This window comes from Nomascus leucogenys, chromosome 22a (genome assembly GCF_006542625.1).
Source record: "Nomascus leucogenys isolate Asia chromosome 22a, Asia_NLE_v1, whole genome shotgun sequence".
In the NCBI taxonomy this organism is placed as follows: domain Eukaryota; kingdom Metazoa; phylum Chordata; class Mammalia; order Primates; family Hylobatidae; genus Nomascus; species Nomascus leucogenys.
The window spans coordinates 30,728,419-30,735,664 of record NC_044402.1 but is presented as its reverse complement, the minus strand read 5'-3'; the positions used below and the strand labels follow the sequence as shown (position 1 = coordinate 30,735,664).

The 7,246-nt window shown below is 45.1% G+C and overlaps 1 pseudogene; it reads left to right on the top strand.

The window, feature by feature from the left end:
- The first annotated feature begins 1,508 nt into the window (after positions 1–1,508).
- LOC100582458 lies at positions 1,509–2,442 on the top strand (annotated as a pseudogene).
- The last annotated feature ends 4,804 nt before the right edge of the window (positions 2,443–7,246 follow it).

Genomic DNA, 7,246 nt, shown 5'->3' with positions numbered 1-7,246 from the left:
AGGTAAAAGGTACCTCGTGAAGCCCAAGAGATGCTAACTCATTCTCATCACTGTCATTGAAGCTCAAATCGGATTTATACAAGAAGTTTTATGGTTATTTCCTTGATAAAATTCCTGCCTGGTTTTTGTTGGGAAAACATGTTTTTCTTTGCAGTATTTTGTTCATTCATTTCCTAGATTCAGTTGGATTCCAACCGGACCAGACTTGTGCTTAGTAGATGACCGCCCAACATGATTGGAAAGGTATGGAGGAAAATGCCTTATCCTGAAACAGCTGCTTTTACCTTCATCAACACTTATCATGGGCTCTAAGGGCCCACCACTGGCATTTCATAATAATGACGACTTAATCACATCTGTATATGAATACATTTTTGCCTTACCTATTGTACTCCTGAATAGCCTCCCATCCAAATACATGCCAGACAGAGCTAACTTTTGCAACTGATGAAGACTTGTTCAGGGTAGCATATCTCAAAGTCACATAGTGTTTTTATGCTTTACAAAGGCATTTTCATATACAGCCTTGTCCTGTTTTATTCTCTACGATGAGAGGCCCCCTGCACTGTCCCCACTCTGCTGCAGGTCGGAGGCCACCCATCCATCTCCTGTCCAGCCCTGAGCAGCTTTCTTCACTGCACTGGCTAATGACAGAAATGAGGAGAGGGGGTCAGACTGACAGGCCCAGGCCACACAGCCCTGTCCATCCACAGACACAGACACAAAGGAGTCAGAAGTCCTGGTAGTCTGCATCAATGATGGCTGTGAACTATGGAATGATCTACCAGGTATCAGACCTGGGGGGATTTGTGAGCTACTTTTTTTTTCTTTTGAGATGGAGTCTTGCTGTGTCACCCAGGCTGGAGTGCAGTGGTGATCTTGGCTCACTGCAACCTCCACCTCCTGGGTTCAAGTGATTCTCCTGCCTCAGCCTCCCAAGTAGCTGGGACTACAGGCATGTGCCACCATGCCCAGCTAATTTTTTGTATTTTTAGTAGAGGCGGAGTTTCACCATGTTAGCCAGGATGGTCTCGATCTCCTGACCTCATGATCTGCCCGCCTCGGCCTCCCAAAATGCTGGGATTACAGTCGTGAGCTACCGCGCCCAGCCCTTTGTTAGCTCTTATGTAAACTTACACAAATTAGCTCTGCCTTTTCGCCTTCAGTTTCTCTGGCTGTAAAATGGGGTTGATAACAGCCAGTCTCCTAGGATTGTGGTGAGGATCACATGTGGTGGGCCCTGCATTCTCTGGTGCTGGAAATAGGCACTCCTTAAACTGGTTTCCTTTCCTCCTAGGGTGGGTTCAGAAGCCCCCACAGCCATAGAACTCTAGAGCTGGAAAGGGCTTAGGAGCATCTGGTACAGTGGCTGGTCTCCAGATTTTCATATTTTTAGATTTCAACCATTAATAAAATGAAGAGGTCTTCTGGCCCCGGCCAAGGTGCCGGTCGCCTCCTGAGATCCTGTGCCTTCAAACCCTGAGAGTCCATATTTTTAAAAAAACAAAATGAAGGAATTAAGGCTTAAGGAACTAGAGAGTCACCTGAAATAATTGGATGGATTCTAAAAGGCCAAGCTACTTCTAGAACAGTATCCCACCAAGCTTCACATTGCAGCATGTATGCTCTATGCAATCCATAACACTTATGATGACATTGAAAGTGAAGTTTTTGCAGATCTAGGCTGTAGTTGTGGAATGCTTAGCATCAGAACTGCAGTGTTAGGAGCAGGGTTGTGTGTTGGATTTGACAGAGATGAAGATGTATTGGAAATATTTAATAGGAATGTGGAAGAGTTTGAGTTAACAAATATTGACATGGTTCAATGTGATGTGTGCCTGTTATTTAACAGGATGTCAAGTCATTTGATACAGTAATTATGAATCCGCCTTTTGGGACCAAAAATAATAAAGGGATAAATATGGTTTTTCTAAAGACTGCTTTGGAAATGGCAAGAACAGCAGTATATTCTTTACACAAATCCTCCAAGAACATGTTGAAAAGAGAGCTGCAGAATGGGAAATCAAGATAGATATGATTTCAGAGCTTCAGGATGACCTGCCAGTATCATACAAGTTTTTTTTTTTTTTTTTTTTTTGATATGGAGTCTTGCTCTACTGCCAGGCTGGAGTGCAGTGGCATGACCTTGGCTCACTGCAACCTCTGCCTCCCGGGTTCAAGCAATTCTTCTGACTCAGCCTCCCAAGTAGCTGGGATTACAGGCGCCCACCACCACGCCCGGCTAGTTTTTGTATTTGTAGTAGAGACAGGGTTTCACCATCTTGGCCAGGCTGCTCTTGAACTCCTGACCTCGTAATCCACCCGCCTCGGCCTCCCAAAGTGCTGGGATTACAGGCGTGAGCCACTGCGCCCGGCCCATACAAATTTCATAAAAATAAATCAGTGGACATTGGAGTGGACCTAACTCAGTTTTCGTTTTAAAAGCCCCCAGAACAAAAGTAGTTTAAAACTGATTTAAAATGAATAAAAAATTGGTTTACTAAAAATAAAAAATAAAATGAAGAGGAAAGATATTGGACCAGTTTGAGAGTTACTGACATTTTATTTTGCAGGTAAAGGCACAAAAAATAAGTACACAAAAGACTACTATCTACCATCACTTTTATTTTCTCTTTAAAATTTTTTCATCTCCCTTCACTGACACACGATTTTTATTTCTTAAAGAATCTTAGCCGGGCGGGGTGGCTCATGCCTGTCATCCCAGCACTTTGGGAGGCTGAGATGGGTAGATCACCTGAGGTCAGGAGTTCGAGACCATCCTGGCTAACATGGTGAAACCCTGTCTCTACTAAAAATACAAAAATTAGCTGGGCGTGGTGGCACACGCCTGTAATCCCAGCTACTCAGGAGGCTGAGGCAGGGAGAATTGCCTGAACCCGGGAGGTGGAGGTTGCAGTGAGCCGAGACATGCCATTGCACTCCAGCCTGGGCAACAGAGCAAGACTCCATCTCAAATAAAATAAAATAAAATCTTAACCACTTTGTTTTTAAAAGAATAAAAGGGAGAAAGGCATAATATGCAAATAAGTTTAGCTTTGTGAAAAACTCTTTACATTATCTTTTCTCATTTTTCTAAAAACCAAGGGAAATGTTATAGACTGGCGTTAGGGGTCCTAGGATCTTCATGACATGCCTTTACTTTATGGATGAGGAACCAGGAGCCCAGAGAGGTAAGGTGACATGTCCAAGGTCACACAGCAACTGCAATGCCTCCTTGCTCTCTAGGAAAACACCCCTGGACATCAGAGGTCCTTTCATGTGGCTGTCCAAGCACTTGGGCTGGGAGTTAGGAGGTCTGGGCACTACTCCCAGCCATTGGCCCTAAAGCCGCACTTTCTGCATTTCAGCTTTTATAAAATGGAGATGATAATCACTCCTTCACTCAGAACTTGGGTGAGAATCTAATGAAAGAAGAGCTTCAAAAGGGCTCCAGAGATGCATACACTGTATTGTGGAGTGAGGAATTAGGGAGTGAAATGTCTCCATGTCTATAATTTGCCTGAAAGTATTTCAGCTAACAAAAATAAATGAAGCAAATACATATGAACAATTGTTAAATCTAGGTGATGAGTATAGGGGTGGGTATTGCTATGCTACTGTGTCTACTTCTCTGCATATTTGACAATTTTCATAATCTTCCATAATTTTTTAAAAAGTACTCTGGCAAGGTAAATGGAAAGGATGATGTTACTCACAGGGAAGAGGTCCTCCTGGAGGTCCTTGTCTTGGGCTCTGTGGCCAGGTGGGGCCAACCACTCTAGAAGACAGAGCAGCCCACTCTTCACCAGCCCTGGGCAGACAGAGCCATGGTCAGGAAGTGCTTCTTGTTTCCCTGCTACCTCTCCAGGCAGGCCGGGTGCCCGTGGCTGGGTGAGGGGAGCCTCTGGCCCCTTCTTAGCACAAGGCACTGTCTGACAGACTGTCTTGCTGCAGCCGCTGACTCTGGGGACAGTGGGGGCTGCTTAGCGCAGCCAACCAGCATGGGGGGCTTATGAATATGCAAATAGAGGCCAGCTGGTTGGCTGCCCCCATGCCATTTCTCAACGCCACCCCAACTCAAGTGCCCAGAAAAGCCAGCTCAGAGAGGGCCTTCCTGAAATGCCATCTCTTCTGTCCTTGCCTATGGACCACAGAGCCCTTTGAAAACTTGGGGACTGAATCATCCAGCTTCTCTCATTGCTCTGGCCTCCAGCGGGAAGCTCCTGACTTCTGCTTTCAAATTCCCCAGAGAGGCAGCTCCAATATGAACATCTTTCTCCCTGTCCTTCAAGCATCCTGAGAAGACTGGAATCAGCCCAACAGCAAACCATGGCATCTCAGATCTGCAGGAAGGAGAGGCTGCATGGTCCCTCCCTCCCGCAGAGGCCTGAACACTGCTGAGGAAGCTATTGCTGGGCCAAAAGCACCCATCCCTGACAGATCTGGGAGAACTCACTGGCCAAACCCACCTACTCCCGAATGTAACCCAAATTTTGCCCTCCCCTCCTCCTTCAGCTTGGGAAGTGGAGGGGATGTTGTGAAATATAGCAATGAAAATTAGTAAACTACAGCTCAACTCATCAACGTGGACAAATCCTCAAAATACAGTGTTGACTGAAAGAAATAAGTCACAGAGGCTGGGCTCAGTGGCTCACGCCTGTCATTCCGGCACTTTGGGAGGCTGAGGCGGGCAGATCACTTGAGCCCAGGAGTTCAAGACCAACCTGGGCAACATAGAGAGATCGCATCTCTACTAAAAATACAAAAAGAAAAAAAAATTAGCCAGGTGTAGTGGCATGCGTTTTTGGTCCTAGCTACTTGGGAGGCTGAGGTGGGAGGATGAGGATTGCTTGAGCCCGGGAGGCAGAGGTTGCAGTGAGCCGAGATTGCACCACTGCACTCCAGCCTGGGTGATAGAGTGAGACTCCATTAAAAAAAAAAAAAAAAGGATGGGCGCAGTGGCTCACGCCTGTAATCCCAGCACTTTGGGAGGCCGAGGCGGGCGGATCACGAGGTCAGGAGATTGAGACCATCCTGGCTAACACAGTGAAATCCTGTCTCTACTAAAAAACACAAAAAATTAGCCGGGCATGGTGGCGGGCGCCGGTAGTCCCAGCTCTTGGGAGGCTGAGGCAGGACAATGGCATGAATCTGGGAGGCGGAGCTTGTGGTGAGCTGAGATCACACCACTGCACTCCAGCCTGGGTGACAGAGCAGACTCCGTCTCAAAAAAAAAAAAAAAAAAAAAAGAAGAAGTAAGTTACAGAATGATACAGGCACTGTGATTCTATTTCTACTAAGTTAAAAAATAGACCAAAAAAAAAATACCCACACAAAAACATGTCTAGATTTTCATTGTGTATTCATCGGTCCATTATTTTGAATTACAACTGAATGAAGAGATAGATAGATGGAATCTAGGTATCATAGGTAACACAGAGCGAATATAGGGCATAGTCCCTATTTTAAGGAGCCCAAAGATGGAAGCATAGGCTATAGCCCCATCTACTAGCTGGCCAATAATATTCATAAATACATAGGCAAGGATGTGAATGTATGGTTCAGAACACACATAAGAAAACTGGGGGATTTGAGGTAAATGAGCTACTTAATCCTTTCTAAAAACACACCTTTTTTCTTATTTAATTTGAAAGTAAATACATCTTTCATTTTCATTGTTCATTTTTTTCTATATCAGGCCACTGCTGGAGACATCTTTTTCTTAATTTAAAAACATAGGTGAAAATGTGTATAGTTTAGAACATAAGCATATTGAAGCTATAAGGAAAACAAGGGGATGGTTAATATTCAGTATAGTAGTGGCTAACTGGGTGTGATGATGGAGGAGGCCACAGGGAACTTTTCCATTCCTTCAGCTGGGCAGCAAGTATGGGAATTCCTTTTATTATTTTTCTTTTAAACTGAACACATAGATTTTTATATCCTTTTTAATATGTATTTTATAATGATAATATTTTTAAAAATTATCTTTTGGGCCGGGTGCAGTGGATCACGCCTGTAAGCCCAACACTTTGGGAGGCCAAGGCAGGGGGATCACTAGGTCAAGAGATCGAGACCATCCTGGCCAACATGGTGAAACCCCATCTCTATTAAAAATACAGAAATTAGCCAGGTGTGGTGGTGGGCACCTGTAGTCCCAGCTACTCATGAGGCTGAGGCAGGAGAATCACTTGAACCTGGGAGGCAGAGGTTGCAGTGAGCCAAGATTGTGCCACTGCACTCCAGCCTGGTGACAGAGTGAGACTCCACTCAAAAAAAAAAAAAAAATTCTCTTTTGAGCCCTGCCACAATTTATATTCATAAACTCTTGCCCCAGTAGATGGTGCTGTGTCTTGGGAGGCTCTAAATGAAGGAGTGCACTAGCTTATTGCGTTGCAGCTTGGAGTCCATGGAAGCTCATATGTGAATCTCAAGGAAATCAATTTCAACTTTTACCCTCTGAATGGGATTTTGTATGAAACCATGCTCAAGTGTGTGTGTGTGTGTATGTATGTGTGTGTGTGTGTGTGTGTGTGTGGTGTCTTCAGACTGTAATATCTAAGATTAACTTGGGTGATCACTAAAACTCCAGAAGTGCTTTGCCACATTATAACCAGGCTTGAAGCCTTGAAGCCTCTACATCTTTTTTTTTTTTTTTTTTAAGACGGAGTCTAGCTCTGTCACCCAGGCTGGAGTGCAGTGACACGATCTCGGCTCACTGCAAGCTCCACCTCCAGGGTTCACGCCATTCTCCTGCCTCAGCCTCCGGATTAGCTGGGACTACAGGCACCCGCCACCATGCCCGGCTGATTTTTTGTATTTTTAGTAGAGATGGGGTTTCACCGTGTTAGCCAGGATGGTCTTGATCTCCTGACCTCGTGATCCGCCCGCCTCAGCCTCCTAAAATGCCAGAGTGGTCTCTTTCCACCTGCTGCTCTATGCAGCATGGGAGACAGACAGGTAAACAGGACATTACAGTACAATGCAATGTAGAGACCCAGACACAGTGCTTTGGAAGCATAGAAAATGTATCTGTTAACTCTGCCAGAGGGGTTAGGAAGGGATTAAGAAGGAGATTTAAAGGATGACTAGGAGTCCCTAGGCAAATAGGAGGAGGGAACAGCCCATGCAAATAGCTCAGTGAGGCTATGGCCAGTAGTGTGGTTTGACTAAAGCTCACAATCTGTGAGAATGTGGGGAGAGAATCAGAACATAATCAGAGGCCTGATTATCAGGTGCCTGGTCA